We start from the raw sequence: 26,357 nt of genomic DNA on the forward strand, positions 1-26,357 counted from the left end.
ACAGAGTGAAGTTCCCTACAGCACTGTTCCCATCAAATGGTCCCAGGACAGGGACAGCACGGGGTTAGATACAAAAGTGAAGTTCCCTCTCCACTGTCTCTATCAAACGCTCGCACGGTGGCTTAAAGGGTGGCCTCTTTCCTCATGTTGATGACGTAGTATTTCTATCAGCGATGGTCAGGATATAAGGGGCAGTAAATTAGATTTAATGCACTGTATATAACACAGATATATAAGCCACTTATATATGCTCATATCTGGGATGAGAGCTTGCATGAAGATTTTCAGGTTCGTGTATTCTAGACAGCTAGCACTGAGCACTGAGCAGTTGATCAGCAAGACTTTGCCTTGAGGAGAATGAGTTACAGCTGTGTGGGACGGAGGGAGGATGTGTGGGAAGGCAATATCCAGCTTTTGGCATTAAAACAGAATCTCGCCCAGAAACTGGAATTGTCTACTCTGAATTATTACCCTGTACAGTCAGTGACAACTTTTTAAAACTCTCCTTTTTACAGGATATTACGAGGGAAGGATTTGCATTCAGAAATCTCAAAGCAAAATCACAGTGAAGTCTGACAGTCACCCGACTGGCCAGGAGCTCGATACCATTGGTCTTTGACTAAAAGAAGAAATAGGATTTGTCGGTTTAGTCTGCTACAATAGATTTTAAACATCAGTTTTGCTGGTAAACACTGTAATACACATATCCAAGTGAGGATGCTCCAGTGCAGTGATGATAGAAACAGCCCTAAGCAGATCACAGGCTAAAAGAAATCAGACAATTCACATGTCTAGAAATTGTACCCTAGGGTAGTGAGCAAATTTTTAAGTTGAGAGGAGAGGACAGGGACAACACAGGGTTAGACTAAGAGTAAAGATTCCTCTACATTGTTGCTGTCAAACACTCCCAGGACAGATATATATATAGCAGATGGTAAAGCACAAGATAAAGATATCTTTACAGTGTGACTGACAAGCAACTGAACACATCTCAACTCATTAATGGAAATGAGTCAATATCCTGGCCCTTTTGCCTATGTTCATTTACTGCTGCACAAGTGAATAGAATAGCAATTTATTGCATTTTTACGAAAGAAAATGCGGTGAAAAGCTTCATAAGTTGCCATACCACGGCACCTAAAGTTTGTGGGAGTGAGTTCAGCTCATAGTAAGCCATGCACACACAGAGAAGGGACACACATCCTCATTTTGATCTACACTTTGTAACAATGCTTTCCGCAGTGACATTAACCCTCAAATTACCTACATCAGCTCCACAATTTTCAGACCAGTCAACTGGCTGTGTGGGTGTATGTAAGCTTGCCAACCTGCTGCCCAGGCTGGGGATTCTTGTCCCTGCAGCCTTGAATTTCCCTACTTTATAGCCGTCTTTGTCTGGCATCGACTCTGGCGCACTTGACCTTGAGGAGGAGTGCTCAGCCTAGAAACAGCGGCTGTTCAAAACCACGCTTTCTGGCTGCATTCCATTCTTATTAACCATGTCGTTCCAAAGTTTGGAGCTAGCTCTTTCCTGAGATCAACACTCACAGTTCTCAAGTGTTCGCTGTAGACATTAGTTGTTGGGTGTGGGGTCAGTGAAACTGGTGGAGGATGAGTGATATCAGTCCATTTTACAGCACTGCCAGTGATTTTTAATTGAAGTTAATGTTGGGCCTGATGTTTAATGGTTTTTAACAGTTCTCTGTGCAACTGGCAGACTGGTCTCTCTGTAAGAAAAACAAAGGGGGCTTAGTGACAGTGCCCCTACCTCTGAGCTAGGAGGTCTGGTCTCAACTGCTCAAGACGTATATAATAATATCCCCAAACAGGTTGGAAAATATCTAATGCAAAGTAAGTGTGGGAGAAACTTAGCAGGTCTGACAGCATTTGTGGAGAGAGAAAGAGTTAACATTTCAAATCCAATAATGTTCTTATTAAGACCATAAGACCATAAGACATAGGATTGGAAGTAAGGCCATTCGCCCCATTGAGTCCACTCGGCCATTTAAATCATGGCTGATGGGCATTTCAACTCCACTTCCCTGCACTCTCCCCGTAGCCCTTGATTCCTTGTGAGATCAAAAATTTGTCGATTTCTGCCTTGAAGGCATCCAACGTCCCGGCCTCCACTGCACTCTGTGGCAAAGAATTCCACAAGCCCACCACTCTCTGGCTGAAGAAATGTCGTCTCATTTCAGTTTTAAATTTACCCCCTCTAATTTTAAGGCTGTGCCCACGGGTCCTAGTCTCCCCGCCTAACGAAACAACTTCCTAGCGTCCACCCCTTCCAAACCATACATTATTCTGAACAAGAAACACAGTGGAGTCAGACTGCTAACTCTGTGCTAAAACATACATTTTCTTTGGCTAAGTGTCAGTTTCATTGAGATCTCTCTCTGTGATGCAGAGAGAGTTATCTACCCACATCTCAGTAAACGCGCCTCATTAGCTTGTCTGGTTCTAGCCCCATTCTATCACTTACTGCACCCAGAACAACTAGTCACTGCCGGGATATCCCAGAATAGACTGGTATCTCTGGCACCAGTGCCACCTTTAGCACTTCTCTGCTACTTTCTGTTTTTATTTGGCCTCTGTTTAACATGTCTTTTGGAAGATAGCTCTCCGACCAATGTAGCATATTGATGGGCAATGCAGTGACTCAGTGGTTAGCACTGTTACCTCACAGCCCCAGGGACCTGGGTTCAAATCCAGCCTCAGGCGACTGTCTGTGTGGAGTTTGCACATTCTCCCTGTGTATGCATGGGCTTCCACCCACAGTCCAAAGATGTGCTGGTTAGGTGGATTGGCCATGGGAATTATGGGGTTGGGGTGTGGGTCTGAGTAGGATTCTCTTCTGCCTGGGGGTGTGTGGATTTGATGGGCCAAATGGCCTGTTTTCACACTGTAGGGATTCTATTCTATACAATGTCAGCCTAGACTATAGATCCATGGGAGAACACAGGTCACTGACCTACCACTTTAAAGAGATCATCAAATCTGCCAAGCTATGAGGAGTTTATCTGATGGTTTTGCTTTTCCTTTATTCATTCATGGGATGAGGGCATCATTGGCCAAGCAGCATTTATTGCCAATCCCCAATTGCCCAGAGGGCAGTTAAGAGTCAACCCCATTGCTGTGCGTCTGGAGTCACATGTAGACCAGACCAGGTAAGGATGGCAGTTTCCTTCCCTAAAGGACATTAGTGAACCAGAGGGGCTTTTCCTGACAGTCAGCAATGGATTCACAGTCGTCATTAGATTGTTAATGCCAGATACTTTATTGAATTCAAATTCCACGATCTGTTGTGGCAGGATTTGAACCCAGGGCCCAGAATGTTATCTGGGTCTCTGGATTAAAACTCCAGTGATAATACCACGAGGCCATTGCCTCCCCAACATGTACAGATGTTGAACTGACAGCTTATGATACACTGATAATGGGAACTGCAGATGCTGGAGAATCCAAGATAATAAAATGTTAGGCTGGATGAACACAGCAGGCCCAGCAGCATCTCAGGAGCACAAAAGCTGACGTTTCAGGCCTAGACCCTTCATCAGAGAGGTCTAGGCCCGAAACGTCAGCTTTTGTGCTCCTGAGATGCTGCTGGGCCTGCTGTGTTCATCCAGCCTCACATTTTATTATCTTGGCCTCTCTGATGAAGGGTCTAGGCCCGAAACGTCAGCTTTTGTGCTCCTGAGATGCTGCTGGGCCTGCTGTGTTCATCCAGCCTCACATTTTATTAGCTTATGATACACCTCCAGATCAAACCTGGATCTTGGACCTTAGACATAGGGACACGACCATTGTGCCATTAGAGGACTGAGATTACTTGTGTAGCTCTGCTAGAGGGCCGGTACAGGAATGATGGCCCGATAACTCTTTCTGTGCTTTGTCACCCAATGGTTTAACATCAACTGTGAGCACCTTTAAAAAAATAAGTTCAAATGCTGAGTATGAGGTAAACAGCAGAGCAGAGAGGAAATGGTGACCACAGGGGAATACAGCTTTTGTGCTCACTCAGAAAGGAATGGGAGTCATTGCTCTTTGATCAGTACAGTACCCAGCTCTGGGCTTCCTGGTCTTGAACTGTGGGATTCCCACAGTTTTTCTGTCTTGGGTATATTGTGGAGTAAAAAGTTTTAAAATCATGCTTTTTTTCCTGCAAAAATAAGTGTTAAGTGAAAGAGATGCCATCAAGAATATTACCTAATGGGCACAGGGTGACGACCTGATGATAGACAAGGTTCAGGCACAGACTAACTGCTGCTTGCGAACATTTAAGTTCTGTTCACAGGAGTCATTGCTGGCCATTTGTAAAGTACCGTCAAATACACCTCATTTTCCTCCTTGGGTTAAAATCCCTCCATGGCATTAGCCTCCCCATTTCTGACATTTTCTCAACCTATAGCCTCAGGGGATCTCTGCTCTCCAACTTTTGACCTCTGACCTTTCACGCACCCCCCGCAACCCACTCTGGTTTCATTTTTGGCTCCACTTTCAAATGACCAAGGGCCTATGTCACTTCCCAAACCTCTCACCCTAGATATAGCTCCAAATCAAAGTGTGGGGCTGGATGAACACAGCAGGCCAAGCAGCATCTCAGGAGCACAAAAGCTGACGTTTCAGGCCCAGGCCCGAAACGTCAGCTTTTGTGCTCCTGAGATGCTGCTTGGCCTGCTGTGTTCATCCAGCCCCACATTTTGTTATCTCGGATTCTCCAGCATCTGCAGCTCCCGTTATCTCTATAGCTCCAAATCTATCTCTTTCAGAATGCATTTGCTTACCTTTTCCAACAACTCCTTGTGAGGCTCAGTGATAAACAGTTGACTGTGCTCCTGCAAAGTGCCTGCTAATGTGTTAACATATTCAGTTTTCTCCCCCCTTTATTCATTCACAGGATAAGGGTGTTGCTGGCTAGGCAACATTTATTGCCCAGGGGGCAGTTGAGAGTCAAACACATTGCTGTGTGTCTGGAGTCACATGTAGGCCAGACCAGGTAAGGATGGCAGTAATAATGGGAACTGCAGATGCTGGAGAATCCGAGATAACAAAGTGTGGAGCTGGATGAACACAGCAGGCCAAGCAGCATCTCAGGAGCACAAAACCTGACGTTTTGGGCCTAGACTCTTCATCAGAGCCTCTCTGATGAAGGGTCTAGGCCCGAAACGTCAGCTTTTGTGCTCCTGAGTTGCTGCTTGGCCTGCTGTGTTCATCCAGCTCCGCACTTTGTTATCAGGTAAGGATGGCAGTTTCCTTCCCTAAAACACATTAGTGATCCAGAGGGGTTTTATTTTCTGACAACCAACAATGGATTCACGGTCGTCATTAGATTGTTAATTCCAGATATTTACTGAATTCAAATTCCACCATTTGCATTGGCGGGATTTGAAAACAGGTCCCCTGGGTCTCTGGGTTAACAGTCCAGCGTTAATACCACTAGGCCATTGCCTCACCTATGTTCAGAAGTAGGGATGTCTTGCTGCAGTCATACAGGGCCTTGGTAACGATGCCTGTGCAGTTTTGATGTCCCTACACAAGAAAGGACATACTTAACAAAGTGGGAGTCCAGTTAAGATTCACTAGGGGATGGCAGGACTGTTGCGTGAGGAGAGACTGGTTCACTGGGCCTGTATTTACTAGAGTTTAGAAGGACAAGAGTGGATCTGTTTGAAATGTGTAGAATTCTAAGAGGGTTGGGCAGACAGAATGTGCAGAAGGTATGTCCCCAGGTTAGGAGTCTAGAACCAGGGATCATAGTCGTACGATACAGAGTGGGCCATCTAGGACTGAGGATAGGAAACATGTTTTCACGCTGAGGGTCATCAGCCCAGAGGAATTCACCAGCACAAAAGGCTGTGGAGGTGAGGTCACTGAATATATCCATGAAGAGTTTAGGTATTAGAAGCGTCAAGGGGTTATGGAGAAATAGTGAGAACGTAGTGTTAAGACAAAGAATAAGCCATGATCATGGTGAAGGGCAGAACAGGTTCAAAGGGCCGAATGGTATTTTCCTGATCCTTGTTCATATATTTCTAACTTTTCTCTTCCCTTTAGAAGATGGCGTGCTACAGCAACAGGGGAAAATCACTCGCTTGCCATCTCTGGTGAAATTCATTAAGACAAAACATCTGAGGGGCCTTTGTGGCATTACTCAAAATATACACTGACAGAGCAACATCAGCATGTCAATGCTCCCTACAACATTGCTGCACCATTTGGATGTGCAGCTGTTGTAATATGCAGGAATATGAACCAACATCCCAAAACTGGGAATAGGCTGAATGCCATTTGCTTTTGGCTAATACGCACACAATGGACTCCTGTGTACAGCACCACATTTTCCATGGTTCAGAGAACAAGCGAGTCACCAGCACAGGATAAATGACTCAGGCACTTTCCGAAGGAAACTAGACAAGTAGATGAGAGACGAAAGAAGAAATAACGGAATAAAAAGATTTTCAGAAAGCTTTTGAATAAGTCCCACGTAAGAGGTTAAAATCAAAGCACATGGGGCTTGTGGTAACATACAGGCATGGATTGAGAGTTAGGCGGCAGGCAGGGACCAGGAATACGTGGGTCATTTTTGGGGTGACTGGTAGGGATAGAGCAGGAATTGCAGCTAAATCCCCAGCTATCAACAATTTGACTGAGGGAATCCAGTTCTAAGTTTGCTGACAACACTAAATGAGGTGGGAATACGAGTGTTGAGGAGTTGTTAAAGAGGCTTCAGAGCACTTTAGACAGTTTGTGAGATGCAGTGTGACATATATAGATGTGCAGTTGTCCACTTTGGTAGGAAAAGCTGGCAGCATATTATTTAAATGGTGGCAGACTGGGAAAGGTTGATGTGCAAAGGGACCTGGTGTCCTTGCACACTGACCATTGAAAGCAATGTATGCTTATGTTAGGAAGGCTAATCATGTGTTTTGTCTACATTAGAAGTTTCAAGAGGTTTGAGTACAGGAGTAGGAACTGCAGATGTACAAAGCCTCGGTGAGGCCATGCCGAGAGTAGAGTGAGCAGTTGTATTCTCCTTACATACTGTTGCCTGAGATGGAGTTCAGTGAAGCTGAGGTCAGGGATGACAGGCGTGTCTTAGAGAGACAGTCTGGGTCAACCAGGCCTGTATTCACTGGAGTTTGGAGGAATGAGAGGGAATCTGATTTAAACTTTTGACAGTATCGGACAGACCTGATGGGGGGACATTTCCCCTGTCTGAGAGGGTCAAGAACGAAGGGTTGTAGTCTCAGGATACAGGGTAGGACTCATCTTGGACTGAGGGATGAGGAGAAATTTCTTTATTGAGAGAATGGTGAGCCTGTGGAATTCTCTACCACAGAAGGTTGTGGAAGTGAAGTCAAAGAACATGTTTAAGTAGGAAATAGATAAGATTTCCACCAGCTGAAGCTATCCAGGGATATAAAGGAGAGAGCAGGAATATGGCATTGAACAGATCCGCCATGATCATGTTGAATGGCCCAGTAGACTGATGGGCTGATTGGCCTCGTCCCATTGTCTATTTTTCTACAGATGGTGGGAATAGGAGGAGCTTCAGATGGGAGAGTAAACACCAGCACAGGCGTGATGGGTTGAACGGTCTCTTTCTACGGCCATTTATCAAATGGAAGGGAATGAGGCCGAAGGTCTTGCCTCCAGGAAGTTGGGAATGCAAAAGTCTTTCAGTTCCTGCGGAGCTCTCTAATTACCAAATGCTTTGGGAAAGTTCAAATATCTGTTTGTACACTGAGTAATTCTCTTGAGAGAATCAATTAGATTAAAGTATGTGTGACCTGTCATATGTAACCTCGTTGCTGATTTGCCTAAAGCGAGTGTGATTAATGCCCTCCCTTATGACAATCTCTTGCAGTCTGTTTACTACAGGGTCAATTCTGGCAAACTGAGCGTGTGTGTTTTTTTTTCGAAAGAGGGAGTGGGGAAAATGTTGTCATTTACCAAACCCTCATTCAAGTCTGGTTCACCCTGATATTGTGACTTTCAAAATTACTCATAATGTGTCAGGGAGTCAGACAATAAATCATTGCACAAAAACAGCAACAAAGCCCAGTTCTCATCTTCCTATAATTCTCCAGACACTTGAGAAGGATCAAAATAAGTTTACGATACCAGAACCAAGAGGTTAACTATCAGAAAAGATGGAATAGATTTAGGCTGTTACCACAAAAAGAAGATGTCGTGGGAGTGAACTAATTGAAGTCTTTATGAAGGGATATAATAGACTCGACACAGACAAGATGTTTTCACTTGTGGGAGAGGCAAAAAGTTGTAGCTAAAAATATGCGATGGTCACTAATAAATGCAAGAGGGAATTCAGCAGAAAGCTTTTTATCTGGAGAGTGGTGAGATTGCGAAGCTCAATGTCTTGGGGAGTAGTTGAGGTGAATAGTGAAGACAAGGTAAACATGAGGGGGAATTGAATCCGTTGTGAGGTGGGGTGGCAGGAAGATCAGGTACAGTAGGAACACTGACTTGGAACAGTCGGGCTGAATGCCAATGTTTCTGAGCTTTTTGTAACTAAAACTACCTAACAAATTTTTGATTTGCATTCTATAAAACAGGCTTCAAACTGGTTCACTGCACCAGATCTGAGCATCATTGCATTCTTCAAAATCTAGTGCCCAATACTTGCTTATGTCAGGATTGACATATAAACAAACACACACAGGCAAATATCAGCACATAGACAGACACACACACGTTCACTTACACACACAGACATTTACACACAGACACACACGTCCCCTTACAGACACACATCTTCACATACACACATTCACATAAACACTTGGACACACTTTCATGCATACACTGACTCACATGTTCATGTACACACATACACGTTCACTAACAAACAGAGGCAGACACACATTCTCAGACTCACACAGACATACAGTCTGACACACACATGCAGACAAGCGCATGTTCTCACACACACAGATACAGTCACACGCAGACACACATTCATAAACAAAGACACAAATATTCATACAACAAACCACACACTCAAAACACAAACACAATGCATGCATAAAAAGGCATATACACACAAACACACACAAGCACAAACTCACAGGCAGAAACACATTCAGGCTCACACACATATACATACACACAGATATGCGGAGATGGATGGAGATGCCCACACCAAAACACAAAGACATCCAGATATAAAATACAAACAAACACACACACAGTCACACAGGCAAGACATACAGCGAAGAACCATTCTCACCTCCGCACCCTGCAGCCGCTAGCCTGGTACTGAATTATCACGTCAGCTGCTCATTCTCCTGCCGACCTGAGTGCGTGTGACAAAGTCTGGCTCAGATGGTGAGGCTTTGATACATCACCTCCCTCCCACACTGGGTCACATTCAGTTACAGGCAGGAAATGCTTTACAGCAAATGAGACTGACATGCTGCATCACATGACACTCTGTTTACACTCTTCAGTTTAATATTGACAGAAGCTGAGGTTTTAATCCCAAAGATAGCACCTTGATGCCATGTTTTACTCTGATCTCATTAACCCTCATAGTGCTTCCTGCTATTATTTTTTATCCATTTATTTAGCTGACATTTTCACTCCCCTCTTCCCCCTTCCTCCCTCACCCCACCAAAACTCTTCCTGCTGTCCCTCACAAAGCTGACATTGACTGAGAGATGATGCCATTTAACTAGACTTCCTTCATTGCGTCACTTTGACTACATGCGTTGGGATGTCATGTTGAGGTTGTTCAGGATGTTGATGAGGCCACTTTTGGAGTACTGTGTGTAGTTCTGGTCGCCCGGTTATAAAAAAAGACATTAGTAAGCCGGAGATGGTTCAGGAAAGATTTACCAGGATGTTGCCAGGGACGGAGGGTGTGAGTTATAAGGAGAGGCTGGGACTTTTTTTCGAAGGAACATAGGAGGTTGAGGGGTAATCTTACAGATGTTTATAAAATCATGAGGGGCATAGGTAAGATGAATAGCATGGGTTATTTCCCTGAGGTGAGGGAGTTCAAAACTGGGGGACATGTTTTTAAGGTGAAAAGAGAAAGTTTTAAAAAGGACATGAGCGGCAACTCTTTTGTACAGAGAGTGGTTTGTGTGTGGAATGAACATTCAGAGGAAGTAGAGGGGGCAGGTACAGTTACAACATTTAAAAGGCACTTAGACAAGTAAATGAATAGGAAATATTTGGAGGTATATGATCCAAATGCAGGCAAGTGGAACTAGTTTAGTTTGGGAGCATGATCAGCATGGATGGGTTGGGCCGAGGGGTCTGTTTTGATGCTAACACTCTCAGATGAATTAAACACGAGTGCCATAGGTTACATTATTGTTTGACCTCTTGCTGCCATAGAATTATGATACCGAACAGAAGGATGCCATCCAGCCCATCGAGTCCGTGTTGGTTCTTTGGAAGGGAAATCCAGTTAGTTACAGTCTCTCAGAGATAGTAACAACTGCCGATGCTGGAGTCAGAGATAACACAGTGCGGAGCTGGAGGAACACGGCAGGTTAGGCAGCATCAGAGCAGCAGGGAAGCTGATGTTTCAGGTCTTCAGAAATAGGGTCTCTCACATGCTCACCACATCCCTCCAACTTTATTTCCTTCCAATTATGCATCCAGTGTCATTTTGGAAGCTACTACTGAATGTGTCTCCTCAACTCACCAGGTAGTGTCTTCCAAAATCCTGAGCACCCAACACAATTCTTTTCTCTCCCGTATGTTACCACTTTGCCAATCACTTTAAAATCTGCAACTTCTGGCTACGACCCTTCAGCCTTTGGAAACACATCTGTTTATTTAATCTTATTGAAGTCCTTTTCCTTCTTACACCTTTCACCTTTCAGCCTTCTTTGTTCAAAGGAGAATAACTTTCTCCAGACTTTTTGCAAACTCTCATCCTTGGAATTGCACTAGTAAAGCTCTTCTGTACCCTCCCCAAAACTCTCGTTCTTCCTGAATTAGACTCAATAATGCAGTTGGGGCTGAACTAGTGTTTTGCAAAGGAGAGTCCTGGACTTGAATTCTTTGCTTCTCTTCATGCAGCCTAAAATCTGATATGTTTTAATCACTATGTATTGTTGTCCCCTTCAAAGCCTGGTGCCCACACAAACCCCCTCAAGTCTCCATGTTCTAGCACCTTTAAAATGTAGTTCTTGCTGTCCCAGCACGAAGAGGTGAGTTTTGGGGGGCGTTTTAATGGTGTGGGAAAGACGTAGAGCTTCAGGAAAAAGCTTATGCAGCTCGGAGACTAGGCAACTGTCAACAGCACAGTGATTATAATGAGACATGCATAAGGGCACAAGTAAATTGTAATGTAGAGTCTTATAGGACTGGAGGAGGTTACAGAGATAGAGAGGAGAGCAAGGTCAGGGTGACATGGTGGCCCAGTGGACTGCTGCCTTATAGCTCCAGGGACTGGGTTCGATTCCATCCTCAGGCTGTGTGTAGTTTGCACATTCTCCCCGTGTCTGTGCGGATTTCCTCTGGGTGCTCCGGTTTCCTCCCAAAAATGCGGGGGTTATATGGATTGGCCCTGGATGCCCTTGGTATCCAGGGATGTGCAGGCTAGATGGGTTAGCCATGGGACATGCAAGGTTACAGGGATGGGGTGAGTCTGGGTGGAATGCTCTTTGGAGGGTCAGTGCGGACCCAATGGGCTGTATGGTCTGCTTCCACACTTGTAGGGATTCTACGATTCTGAGGCAATGGAAGAATTTGAACACAAAGAATTAAAATCCAAAATTGAGGTAGCTAGAAGTCAGTGGAAACATGGGAGATGGCTGAACATAAACTAGGACAAATTATATCACAGACAGTAGCATTTGGGTTGAGCTGACGTTTAGGAAGGGGAAGCTATCCAGGCCACAATTGAGCCTGCAGTGAAGAAAATCAGGGATGGGGGTCTTTTTGGCAGATGAGGTGAGGCTGAGGCACTTTCTCAACAACAATCAGGAGGAGGAATCCATTACCATCTTCATCTGATTCCTTGAGTTCAAAGTAACTGTCCCTGTGTGGGTACAGTCTGGGAAGAATCAGTGGAGAGAGGGAAAGATAAATGAAGGAAAAGGGATGAGAAAGATAGAGTGAACTGTTGAGATGGGAAAAGACTGGTGCGCTGGACTGAATGGCCTCTTGCTGTTCTGTAAGAGTGATGGAAGAATGCCAATCATTTACAACCACCATCCAAAGCAGGGGCTGATCCTGAAGATTGGGGATTGAGGCCTTAGCAGTGGGAGGGATACACGGATGAGGAACACGGCAGGAATGCTGTAGAAAAACAAGTGATGGACCCCTCCTCTGGTTTCTCGTTTAATTCAATTTAACAAAACGACTCATGACTGAGCTGCAATTTGTGCAGTCAGGAGGATGTGAGGAAATATTTCCCTGAGGGAGCCCTTTATTCACGGTCTTTCCCTGTGCATCAGAGGAAAACCAAAGAACCCAAAACAAAACAGCACACAGGATCACAAATAGCAGCACTGGTCTTAGAATGAGTCAGAAAGCTTTTCTGTGTGGGGTGGGAGACACGTTCAATCTTACACTATCCCCACTTCTCCAACTGTTGGTGTTTTTCCTTCATTGTCTCATGATTAATCTTCCTCGACTCCACTTGCTCATGACAAGGGCTATTAAAGCTCCCCAGACCTCTATTATCTCCCACCCTCACCACGAACAGGATGGGAAATCTCTGCACAATTGGTTTTGCATGACAGGACAGTCCCCCACATATCCAAATATTCAGGAGACAGTGCGGTAAATTTGCATAACATTAACAAGATAGGAGCTCAGGAACACAACAAGCCTCACAGACACAGGCTTTCAGAAGTGCCTGCACTCAGAAATATATTCACAAGTGCAAAATCCAGAAGTGTTCAGCCTCTAAACAAAACTCTCCCTCTAAACATTTCCTGTCTGCAAAACACAGTCCATCCAAAACACAGCTCCACATAAAAACATAGCCCCCTAAAATACAGCCGCAGTGACACACAACCCCATTGAAATACAGCCCCACATAAAAACACTGCCCTATTGAAACACAGCCCCACATAAAAACACAGCCCCACATAAAAAACACAGCCCCACATAAAAAAAACATAGCCACTCTGAAACACAGCCCCACATGAAAACACAGCCCCTCTGAAACACAGCCCTACATTAAAACACAGTCCCACTGAAACACAGTTCCTCTAAAACACAGTCCCACATTAAAACAGTCCCTCTGAAACACAGCTGTGCGTAAAATCACAGGCCCATATAAAAACACAGCCTCTCTGATGTACAAATTATAATGATGTCAGCCAGCTGGGCTTCATAGAATATGAAAGGTCACTCAATCCGAAACATTAACTCTGATATCTTTCCACTGAGGCTGAGCTTTTCCAGCAATTTCAGTTTCTATTCCTGATTTATGGCACCTGTGGTCCTTTTGGTTTTTATTAGCATGTGAGTTCCCTGATTGTTAACCTGGTCCAATCAGGGAGCCCTGGCTGACAGATATAAACGGGAATGTCAGACATCTTATTCACTCTGAGAGTTGGCTCTGAGGAAGCCGGATAAGTTTCAAATACTATGCACCTATAAATAAAGGCGATTTGTTGACAGAATACCGGCCTCTGTGCAGTTATTTAATCGGCAACATAGTCCCATAAAAAAAACACAGCCCCTCCTGAAACAAAATCCCTCTAAACAACAGCCTGTCTGAAACACAGCCCCGTGTAAAAACAGTTTGACATAAAAACATAACCCCTCTGAAACACACAGAATGTCAACAAGAGAAATATAGTTTTGCATGTAGTTGTGCTCTCATTATCAAAATAACAACATTACAGCCCATGAGCCTCTCAAACTCTCCTTCCTTATTCAGTAAACAAAACAAACGAGGTGGCTGAAAAATGAGCAGCCAAAGACAAGAAATCAATTAAACAAAATGCTGTAATATTACTGTGTTTGCCTCTATAAACACTAGTCCTCTTCCCTGATTGGTAAATCACTCTAGAAAATCTCTGATTAAGCCTGCGTGTTAAACCTCGCTAAACTCTGACTCAATGATTCTGAGGGCTTGAGTCACTTTTTCTCTAACCAAAGCAAGAATGTATCGTATTCTAAACAGTATCATGGGATCAGGGTAATCATAAGAGAGCTCGAGACTGGATCCACTTCCTAAAATATAGAATAATAGAGTTCAACAAAGAGAACACTCTCTTTTCTGGGTTGTCTTTCACACTTCTCCCCTGAAGTGACTTTAAAGGAACTGAGCCCCTATTTCAATCACCAACCCGAAGGGAAAAACAAACAGTAAAAACAGCAAACTCTGGAAATGAATGTGCTTCACATTCTATTCATTATTGGGATGTGAGTGTTGCTGGCTGGATCAGCATTTAGTGCCTGCCTCCAGTTGCCCTCGAGAAGATACCCTCTTGAACTGGTGCAGCTCACCTGCTGTGGGTTGACCCACAATGCTATCAGGAAGGGAGTTCGAGGAGGTTGACCCAGTGACACTGAAGGAACAGTGAAATATTTCCAAGGCAGGATGGTGAGCGGCTTGGAGAGGAACTTGTATGGGTGGTCTTGCCATGTACCTGCTGCCCTTGTCTTTCTAGATAGTAGTGGATGAGTTTGAAAGGTGCTGCCTAAGCATCTTTGGTGAATTTCTGCAGTGCATCTTGTAGACTGCACACACTGCTTTTGGTGGTGTAGGGAATGGATGTGGTGCCAATCAGGCAACAACCTTTGTCTGGATGATGTCAAGCTTCCGAACTGTTAGTCACACTGCAGTTCCACTTTGTGGCATACAAAGTGAGTCAGAGCTTAATGCATCTTTGGAAAGGTTTACTTTACATTCAAGTGCACTCTCCAAATGCAATCTTTTGCTGTTTGCATCAGCACCATTTGGTTGTGGTTCTGATAGGGTTAATGTTTGAGATGCATTAGTTCCAGCCCATCTGACAATGTCACACGGTGTGCTCTGCCTCTCTAGCCCAGGTTAACTGTAGCACCTCTATCACTATCCCAGCTGATGGATCCGTATGAAACGCAGTCTCAGAAACATGCTAAGTCTCAAACTATATGTAACGCAGGAGCCTCAGATACATACACAGAGCCTCAGAGGCACAGACACTCCAAACTATGCAAGCAGGCTCAGAAATGGACCCTTAGAAACCTTCAAAATATCAGAATCCTGCACAAAGCTCAGAAATACTGACCCTCAGCCTGCTCTCGAACACACTGGTTAGAGTTTGCACCCATCTCAGAATTAAAATTTACAGGACAAAGGCTAGGTTCGGCCCAGCTAGTAATCCAGTTAGGGATCTAACTGATCTCCCGACTGAAGCCAATCACTGACTGCACCTTGGTAATTTACAATTGCACAAAGAAATTAAACAGGGCATAATTCTACCCTTTAGAATGTTATAAAATCAAAATAAATCAGGTAAGTTATTTTAAATATCTTCCATCTGTTACACATTTCCTCTCAACTTCGGACATTTTCAGTTCCTGCACCTGTATTGTTTATTGAAATTGCCAATGTGAACTTGTCACGTTGAACTTGTAAGTATTCCTTCATCCTATTGGAGGTGCACTGGCTATTTTTGTGGCATGAGAATGCAATTGTTTCTACGAATGAAACTGGGCAGAAGTAACATTTTCAGTCCTGCTAAATTATCTGTCTGCAAACGGGTAACTCAAAAACTAATAGACAGATTTCAATAAAACAAAGATCAAGATCCAGACTCTGGAATTTTTTTAAAGGATCCATAAACTTTGGGAGATGGGGCGAGTTGGCATTTTTTTAAAGAATGCACTCGATTATTTGAATTAGACTGTTGTGGATTGTTTTAGTACGATTACTCAGCTACCGTGGTGGAATTCGTCATGTTTATCAAGATGGCAACAGAGTTTTCAGAGCAGGTTGTTGAATGAGATTTAGCCTGAATTCTCCTCAGTGAGGTAGAACTCAATGAAAGAAAAACTGCTTTTTAGAGATACAGCATTAACTAGGCAGATCATTGCAATATTATCAACATCGTGCAGCAGAGGTATGTACTTTGATGAGCATCCTCTTCCTTAGTTAAGCATGATATTAGCTGTTTCTATTGGCAAAGAAATTTATAAAGGAAATATTTAGATAAGAATAGGCAGACTTTGAATTTTCTTTTGTTTGTCCTGGTCAATTATTATCAGCATGGGGGAGGCAATGACCTAGTGGTATTATCGCTGGACTGCTAATCCAGAGACCCAGATAATGTTCTGGGGACCTGGGTTTGAATCCAGCCATGGTAGATGGTGGAATTTGAATTCAATAAATATCTGGAATTAACAGTCTAACGATGACTGTGAATTCATTGTCAACTGTCGGAAAAACCCATCAGGTTCACTAATATCCTCTAGGGAAGGAAACTGCCATCCTTACCTGGTCTGGCCTACATGTGACTCCAGACCCAAAGCAATGTGGTTGACTCTTAACTGCCCTCTGGGCAATTAGGGATGGGGCAATAAATGCTGCCCTAGCCAGTGACACCCTCATCTCATGAATGAATAAAAAGAAGGCCTCTCCCTTGCTTCACCTGAAAAATAGTCTTCCCTCCTCAACACCACAATTCATTGACAGTTACAGAAAACACCTCAGTGTGTCAAAACCTCTCAAAGTACTTGACCCAATGAATTGCCTCCAAAATGCCGTACCATTGGCAATTTTGGCTACGATATTAAACCAAAGACCTGTCCGTTTGGGTGAATACGTTCCCATGGCAATATTGTGAAGAGGAATGGGGGAATTTGCATCCCCCCACCCACAGTGGTCTAGCCAATATTTACCCTCAATCAACTGAACAGATTACTGCATTTTTATCACATCATTTGTGGGATCTTACCATGAAAACCTGGCACTTCCAGGGTAACTATATTTCATTGGTTCTGAAAAGCACTTAGGGATGTCCTGAGGTTGTGCAAGGCATACCTTTCCTTTCATAATGGCTATGGTGGCGGAGGATTCAATCCAAGGCATGAATGTGGAGAGACATTAGATTGAGGCAGCATAACACAGTGATAGGCCAGATTGGCAGACCAGACCTGTCTGATCCCCTACATTTCTGTAATTCAGAGTCATTTAGCTCCTTGCTTCATAGAATCCCTCATGTGGGGGCAGGCCATTTGGCCCACCAAATCCACTGCAACCCTCCAAAGAGCATTCCATCCAGACCCACTCTCTCCCTGTAACTCTGAATGGCTAATCCACCTAGCCTACACATCTCTGGACACTGTCCACCTAACCTACACATCTTCAGAGCAACTGGAGGAAACCTGCACAGTCACAGGGACTTTGTATAACCTCCACACAGACAGCTGCCTGAGGATGGAATTGAACCTGGGTCCCTGGTGCTGTGAAGCAGCAGTGCTAACCACTGAGCCACCGTGCCACCCCTTAAAAAGAGAGTAAATGGGATCTAATGGGAATCCAACACAGCAGGCATGGTGGGGAGTGGTTTGACACTTTTAAAATGGGACTGGTTCAGATGGAGGGTTTGTTATTGGAAGAGAGAAACTTAAAGTTTTCCCAGCTCCATTTAATGCACAGTTCTGAATTCTGTAAGCGTTCGCATCGGGGATGCTCTTTTGTTGAAAACAAATCGAATTTGTTTGACATTTTTCTCTGTCGAACGTACAGATGTGGATCCCTGATCATGTGCAGTTCAGGCAAACAGGGAAGGGTGGGGCATGATGTTCAAGGAGGGTCATTTCCTAGTTGCAATCCCTCAGAGTCTTCGTGAATTCGAAACAAGGCCAGCTTTCCAAAAATGTTAATTTGAAGATTAAATCCCGCTCGCCTGTTAGAAATTCTTGGAGCAAGTGCGAAGGACTGGGCATGGGTCCCAGAGTAAAGGTTGCCAATTCTCACTGGAGCGCCCTCTGCTGACTGCCCCTCCCAGCATTTACTCCACCCACCCCAACCCCACCAACTCCAATTCATTGTCAGAAACAAAACAGCAGAAAACACTCAATCATTTTTAAACACCTCCATTCTTTTTCTTCTGCCAAGTCAGTTCTGGAAAATCCAGGTCAGCCCTGAAGTGTTGACAATGCCCCAAAGTCTCCAGGCAACCAATTGGCTGGGAGCATGTGCAGCTTGGTGCCTGTCAGTCAGGCCTGTCTGATGTAATGTCCTCCTGGAGCCCAGTTCGGGAGCGGGGTGTGGGTTCCAGACTGATTGGCAAGTCGTGGATGTAGCTTTGGTCCCAAGGCCTGGCTCCAATAACTGTTTCTTGCTCCCTGTCGCTGTGAGGCACCCCTGAGATGTACACACTGCGGAGGAGTCCCTTATGTCAGCCTAAACTGATGTTTTTTTTTCCCTCACCAGTGGTGTGGAAACCAACAGCATCAATAACCTTGGATACGAAGCAGGAAGGCATCAAATACCAACAGGCGAGTGTCGCTGGCTCGGTGATCTCTGCTGGAAAACATCCGTTTGAGTGTCAAATATGGGAGGATGTCAACGTTGTGCAGCAAAGAGATAACGACAGATAATGTGTTGAAGCAGTAAGTGTTCTTCCAGGAAATACTGGCTCCTCTTCAAAGTGATGCTATCAAATCCATCTGAGGGGGCAAAACTTGACCTGGGGTTAACGTTTCAACCGAATGGCTGTAACTCTGAAGAGTCTGCAATGATTTCAGCTCTGGCCTGGGGCCTGAACCCACGACGAGCTGACTCAAGGGGCTGCCTGACTGTAGTGAGGGTGAATGTTTTGAGCACTGCCTCCTGTGGGCAGTTGCTCTCAAAAGGCCACTCCACATGAGCTCAGAACCCCACACAGAGCAACAGGCGAAAACAGAGGGCACGTGAATTCAGCTGTCTGCTACATTACCACTGCACTTATAAATATAGTCTCATGTGTCAGATGGGCAAAGCTAGCACTTCTTACCACGTCTGGCACCTTTGCAGCCGAGTAGGAGAAAATGCAGCTCCATTTTTTATTCACTGCTGCCCTGGTGTCAGCGAGCTGTCAGTAATATGAAACTGGCACAGATGAGCAGAGCTGAATCGCTCCAGTCTCACCGTATATGGTACTCGTTTTGAGAGAAAACAAACAAAAAAATTTAAAAAACCACTGGTAGCAGCTCTTCTTCAGCAGTCGCTGTGCGGGAGGAGATTCAGAGAAAGGTTGCAGGAGCTCGAGATCTCCGTCCTGGTGAGCAAGCAGGATTCATCAGGCACCAGCTCAAGAATGAGAGCTGCCTCCCGACATCTCAAACAATCTACTCCATCATTCAGCACAACTGCCTGTGGAAAAGGAACCCAGAGTGTGGAATACATCACATGCCTCCCCCTCCCTCCCCAAGGATCTGCTGCAGGAGATTCCTCATTTCTCTGGGCAGTATTTCAGGAGGCTACAGAATGAATGGCCAAACTGTTTGGTTCATAAGCTTTTCCTGTCATGGACTTTGAAGGGTACAATGGGAAAACATTGCTCCATTGGGATTCTACAACCCAGTCATCAAAAGTTCAAATAAATGAATCATGTAACTAATGCACCATTACCTTTGGAAACAGCGAGTTTAGAACACAACATAGTTCAATTTAGGGCAGCTAGTTCTCCAGAATTTACCTCCAGGACTGACACCACCCCCAGTGGCAAATCATAGGGGCATTAAAGATTATGGGTTTCACTTGATTTATTTTAAATGTTTTTGTTTTACTTGTGAGTTATGGAAATGTTGGAGATGTCAGCTCTCTGCACGAGCAGCTCAGCTAGTCCTGCTTCCTTCCCCAATTGCCTTTCCCCATATAGCCTGGCAAATTTCTTATCCTTCCTCAATTCACCGAAGGCTGTGATAGAATGGGACCATCCTTAATTTGGCCAGTGCATTCCAGATCCTATCCACTCGCTGCACCTTCTGAATAGGGGTCATATCAAACTCGAAACATTAACTCTGTTTCTCTCTCCGTAGATACTGCCAGGCCTGCTGAGTTTCTCCAGCAGTTTCTGTTTTAGGTTATGTTACCTTTCTAAACAGCAGGTCGCTCAGTTTTAACAAAATGAGCCTACGATGTAGGGGGTTCTGAATTAGTATATACAATTACATATTAACATAAGAGATACAGAATTCTAATAGACCAAGCACTTTTCCATTTGCTCACATTGTGTAGACGCCCAATGGAGCAATGTTCTCCCATTGTACTCTTACAATGTCCATAACAGGAAAAGCTTACAATGAACCAAACAGTTTGGCCATTCATTCTGTAGCCTCCTGAAATCTTGCCCAGAGAAATGAGGAATCTCCTGTAGCAGATCGTTGGGGAGGGAGGGGGAGGCATGTGATGTATTCCACGCCCTGGGTTTCTTTTCCACAGGCACAACAGTGAACAAAATCCTACTCACTGATTCTCACTGTGTACAGTTCCAATGGTCCAAACTCCTGACCAGACTAGGTAGTGTGCGAATTGAGCTGGATCAGTCCTACAGAGGCCTTGACAGTTTGAACATAAGAACCAGGAGCAGGAGTGGACCACATGGCCCCTTGACTCTGCTCTGCCATTCAATAAGATCGTGGCTGATCTTATCATGGACTCAGCTCCACTGACTTGCCCACTCACCATAACCTGTAATTCCTTTACTCTTCAAAAATCCACCTTTGCCTTAAAAACATTCAATGAGGTAGCCTCAACTGCTTCACTAGGCAGGGAATTCCACAGGTTCACAAGCCTTTGGGCGAAGAAGTTCCTCCTCAACTCAGTCCTAAATCTGCTCCCCCCCTAATATTGAGGCTCTGCCCCCTCGTTCTAGTTTCAGCCCCGGTGGAAACAACTTCCCTGCTTCTACCTTATCTATTCCCTTCATAATTGTATAAGTTTCTCCAACATCCCCCCTCATTCTTCTAAATTCCAATGCGTATAGTCCCAGGCTACACAATCTCTCCTCGTAAGACAACGCCTGTCAACTTCGGAATCAACCTAGTGACCCAGCTAAAATGCTTAAATGTGTCGGATTAGTGTCAGAATATGTTAGGTTAGTAGCACATGGAGTTACACACAGAGAGTCGCAAAGCTTGTGACTGACACATGAAGAAATTAAACTGGACCAGGAATACCAGATATACAAGACCCTGCGGGAGACGTGTGCATTACATCACATGGTGAATCAGAAGCATCGTGTCACAGGTTGCCAGCTTATAATGATTGGCAAAACAAGAAACAGGGTTGTGAGGACAGACCCTTTTTTTAAACACTCTGGGATCAAGAACTCTGTGGTGCTCCAGGGAAAAGGCACAGAAATAGAACAAAGCTGAGTTATTCCTGTAGACTGCTAACACAGATACATCGGGCCAAATGGCCTCCTTTTAAGCTCTAGGCAGGCTATTATTCTAGAAGAAATAGTCCTTATATTCAGTTGGAAACACCTGATTCTTAAAGTTACACTCAGCCTGATGGGGCTAATAGCTAGAACCTGACAGTGTTATGTGGATATCGTAAGTCCACACACACTGGTCAGCCAGTATCAATCTCTCTTGCTTTGAAATATTCTGACTAGAATGCTCAGGGAAGTTAACTGATTAAAGGGATTCCTTTGCAGTAATTGACTTTAGCTGCTTGAAAATTGAGCCCTGACCCAGACAGATGCATCCTCAGTCATGAGGCTGGAATGTGAACACGCAGCCTGTCTGGGGTCACGAGGGAAAAATAGTTCATCTTTATTTAAAAAATAAATAAAAGACGTTGTTAAGTCCTATTTAAAACCCAATAAAGACCGGCAATATTTCCAGGCTGGGTCACACCAGTGACCTATGAACTTTGGGCAGAGGGGTGTGGGGGTGGCAATGTAGACGGAGAGACAGGAGGTCACTCTCCCTCGGGGAACTATACACTGGTCTACACTGCCTTTGCCCTCTGTAGTCTGGTTTATATCTTCTGCGACTTACAAAGTTGATGTGCCCTTGTCCTGGGTGCCATTCTGAATCTGAAGTGTCATAACTCTGAAGGAGCTGGAGCCCTAAACCAGGTGGGATTTTGATTTTGAGTTTTACTTTATTGTCATGTGTATAAAAGCACAGGAGTCGGTGAAAAGTGTCGCCACAAAAGGAACCATCTTTAGTACAAGAACCTAGGGTACAGAATCTTAAAAACAAGTTAGGAAGAATGAACAAAGTTAAAAGTTAAACATTGCAGTGATTATCAGACAGTGATGCCTTCTTAGTCATAAGTAGAAAATAAATTAATAAAGCTGAAACCTCAAACATTACAGTTTTTCTAAATGCTTAGCCACAGTGGGACCGCACTTCGAGGAATCACCTCACGACCAGGAGTCCACACTGATGCCTACCAGGTCACTGTGAGATCGCCATGACGCTGCTGTGCTGGACTGAGAGACTCCACCCTGGGACCGCATGGAGTCTGAGGCCAGGCATCCGTGTCCGGGAGAAGAAAGAATAAAAGACACAAACGAGAAGAAAAAGAAGCAGGAAAGAAAGGGAAACAGACAGTGACTGAAGCGTCCTACCCCACCGCCATCTTGGAGTTTCCCTGTTTCCATCGGGTATTGGCACTTATTTCTGGCCATTCCCAAGCTGAGATGTAGGCACCCATGTCGCTGGAACTGCAAGGTTATAGCAAGGCATTTCCCTAGTATGTCACTGGGGGATCGCAGCACCCCGTCTGACCATAAAAAGAATGAATAATTACCGCAGTTACCAGCAGACAATACACATCACGCACCAGAACCAGGTTGTAGACTTTTTACAGGTTATTACCAGGATAATGTCTCCTCCAGCCTCCTTGGCTAAATATCTGATATGAAAGCACTGTGTTCTACTGAGGGGAAGAGGTATTTGCTCTACCCCAATGTCTCTCAATATGTCCCTTTGTCATCTCAGTCTCCCTATCTGTTTGACTGTCTCTCTCCCTCTGTATCCTTCTTTCTCTCTGCCCCGCTGTGTCTCTTTCTTCATCTGTTCTTGTTGTTTCATGCCTGTCATTCTCACATGGTTCCTCTCTTCTCTCCCTAACTCTCTGTCCCCTCTCTCTGTTTCTTCCCTATTTTTAGCTGCCTTTGCTTGACCTTCCCTGTCTCTCTCTGCCTGTCTGTCAGTGTATCCCTTTCTCTCTGTCTCTCCCTTTTGTTACCGGTCTTTCTGCCTGTTTCTTTTTCTGTATTCACCAGTCCCTGCCCCCTTTCCTGGCCTGTCTGTCTACTACCCCTCTCTCTCTCTACCCCTCTCTCTGTCTGTCCCTCTCTTTCTCTCTCTTGGTCTCTCTATTCAGCTCTCTGTGTTTTTTTCCTCCTTTGTCCCTTCGTGTCTGCCCTCTCTCACTCTGTCTTGCATCTCTGTCTGTCTGTGTGCCTCCTCTCCCTCTCTCTGTTCTCACCTCTCTTTCTGTCTGTCTGCCCCCTCTCTCATTCACTCTCCCTCACTGTTGTCTGCCCTCTCTCTCTCCCTCTCTCCCTTCCATATTATACACTGAAAATGTTTCTAGCTGATCCCTTCACCGCTTCCTGGAACGCTGGCTGTTTGAGACTTGAAGCTCATAATGACTGCATTTTAGATTCTCTTTTTGACAAGTATTGGCCCTTTCCACACCTCTCCCCAGTGTATGAGTATCAGAACAGATTTGGAATCAGTCACTCAGTGGAACTAGCGCAGACTGTATGGCTGGGAATGACACTGACGGCTCAAAGAGGCAAATCCTAAACAAACTGGCAGCACAGCAGATGAAAGGACACAATTCCAAGGCTGCCACTCTCTTGCCAATCATACTAGCGCTTTGGAAGTGAAATCACTCTGCATGTCATGGCCTAATAATTACAGATAGTAACAGGATTTTTCTATTCAGCCCATTGCTCTGCTCCTCTATTCAATGCAATAATGGCTGATCAAATACATCACTATCTTTTAAACACCCCATCCCCATAACGCTTTATGCTATTGGTAATCAGAAGTTGTTCAATCTCTCCATTGAATGTATTTGATCCCTGAATTCCCACAGGTCTCTGTGGGACAAAATTTCAAAGATTCACAACCCTCAGAGTAAAAGCCTTCCTTATCACCTAAGTGGCATCTCCCTTGTTTTTACATGGTCCTAGGCTCCTCAGCCGGGGAAATGTCCTTACCTGGCTATCCCTTTCAGTATTTTATAAGTTTCAATGTGATCACATCTTATTTTTCGAAACTCTACACAACGCCAGGCTGGTGTTCCTGATGTCTCTTCACAGGATGGTCCTGCCATCCCAGGGTTGAGTCCACTGAACCTGCAATGTACTCCCTCTCTGGCAGTAATATCCTTCCTGAGATAAGGAGATCAAGACTTTACACAGCACTCCAGGTGTTGTCTGACCAAGCTCCTTTACAATTGAAGCAAGACTTCACTACTCCTGTACTTAAATCCTTTCGCACTAAAGACTGACATTCCATTAGCATTCTTAATAGCCTGCTACACCTGATGCAAGCCATCAATGGCTTATTATACAGATCATAGTTACAACTGAGAGCTAGTGTGTTCATCCAACAACTCTATGACCATGTTCATGCATCACACACATGTCCTTCCATCATTCATCAGCTAAGTCCACTCAACACCTCTTTCTATCCCATTCTCCCTCATGGGTTTATCTACCTCCATCCCTTTAAATGCAGTTATTTCAATTACAGAATTCTCAACAGCCTGGGAAGCTAGGGTCAGAACGGTAGCTCAGTGGTTAGCACGGCTGCCTCATAGCACCAGGGACCTGGGTTTGATTCCACCCTCGAGCAATCATCCGTGTGGAGTTTGCACGTTCTCCCCGTGTCTGTGTGGGTTTCCTCCCACAGTCCAAAGAGGTGCAAATTAGGATGGCTTGGCCGTGCTAAACTGTCCATAGTGTGCAGGGTAAGTGGGTTAGCCATGGGGAATGCAGGGTTGCAGGGAGACGGGAGGGAGTGTGTCTGGGTGACGCAGTCTTTGGAGGGTTGGTATAGAGTCGATGGGCCAAATGGCCTCCTTCGGCATTATTGGCATCCTATGATTTTAACCCAGCTTCCCCTCTCTGATCTTAATCCACCATGCAATTACACCTTGTCTGGTATTGATCTTCACTCCATCTAGATGCCTTGGTCTGTCATGTTTAATATTCTTGCCCAACAAAAATCTAGCATCCCTAGCATGAAGAATTCTTTTAGGGGAGAGCGTTGTAAAACGTATAGGTGCCTGCTGGGTAGGGTGTCAGCTGATGGTGTGGAATAACTCCAACATGGCAGATTCAATCCCCGTTCTAGATGTAGAGTTTATAGAGGTCCTGCCTCCACCTCTTACCCCACACTTATACAGTGGGTTACCTCGAGTTGTTTGTAACAACTGTCTCTCTCCCTCTCTCGAAGGCTCTCCTTTTAGGACCAAAGCTCTATATCATACCCTTTTGGGTGATAATTCCGCATATCACTCTCAATTTTGAGGTTCGTCCTGTTTGCTTTGGAGTCCCCAAGCAGAAGACTCAAAATAGTTCCACCTCATCAACCTTTCTGACGACATTAAACACCCCATAGATCACTGCCTTGTCTTTGACACTGCAGGGAATCTGATCCTGGTCAATATTCACACCTGTGTTACTGGTCACTGAAAGCTCAGGCCTGAGCCACAACAGTCTGCTGGGACTCCAAACCTTGTCAGGCACAGTCCAAGCACTCAGCTGATTGTGGGAGATGGTGGTGTAGTGGAAATGTCACTGGGTTGGCAATCCAGTGGACCCCAGTCTAATAGACTAGGGTAGGAGATCCAATCACAACACAGTAGCTGGCAGATCTTAAAACTGGTCTGTAACTCTAATCTTATTCATGGTGACTGTGACAACTTTCTTTGATTCGATCTGGTTTCATTACAGAAGGAAATCTGTTATTCCTACCCAGTCAGGTCTATGCAAGACTCCAATCCCACCATAATGTGATTGACCCTGAACAGTCCTCCCAAATGCACAGGCAAATCATTAAGTTTAAGGGCAATTAGGAATGGGCAAATGCTGGTAAGACACACATCCTACAGACGAATAAAGTGTTTGACAAATTCTTTTGGGATTTTAAAAGCATTTCATCATGCTTCTTTTAAAAAAGACATTCTCAGACTTTCTAAGAGCAGAGTTAGTGCAAGGGAGGAGGGCCTGTTGGCATTGGGTCCAAAGGAAAGACTGAGCCATTCCCTCCTGCCCATATCACTGCAAATGTAGCCCATGCAGCATGGAAACAGGACCTTCAGCCCAACTCGTCCATGCTGACCAGGTTTCCTAAACTGACATGTATTGACGGACCAGATGCCCCCTTGATTACAGGAAGCAGAATTTTAAATCATTACAAGAACTGATGTCACAAAAACATCATGCATGTCCCTA

General features: G+C 44.7%; 1 protein-coding gene across 6 annotated transcripts in view; it reads right to left on the bottom strand.

Annotated features, from left to right (window-relative positions):
* The window catches only part of kank2 (KN motif and ankyrin repeat domains 2), a 165,781-nt gene that overhangs the window by 46,604 nt on the left and 92,820 nt on the right, over positions 1 to 26,357 (bottom strand). Inside the window, exons 1-2 of one of the 6 annotated variants that reach the window (XM_059639912.1) lie at positions 9,251 to 9,294; positions 5,454 to 5,529 (exon numbers count right to left, since the gene is read on the bottom strand). The exons of 4 other annotated variants lie outside the window; for them this stretch is intronic. The gene's annotated coding sequence lies outside the window, so the exon portion shown is untranslated. Of the gene's footprint in view, positions 1 to 5,453; positions 5,530 to 9,250; positions 9,360 to 26,357 lie in introns of those variants that run through there. One more of the 6 variants, XM_048522029.2, reaches the window with a different exon arrangement.

This window comes from Stegostoma tigrinum, chromosome 35, assembly GCF_030684315.1.
Source record: "Stegostoma tigrinum isolate sSteTig4 chromosome 35, sSteTig4.hap1, whole genome shotgun sequence".
Classification (NCBI taxonomy): Eukaryota; Metazoa; Chordata; class Chondrichthyes; order Orectolobiformes; family Stegostomatidae; genus Stegostoma; species Stegostoma tigrinum.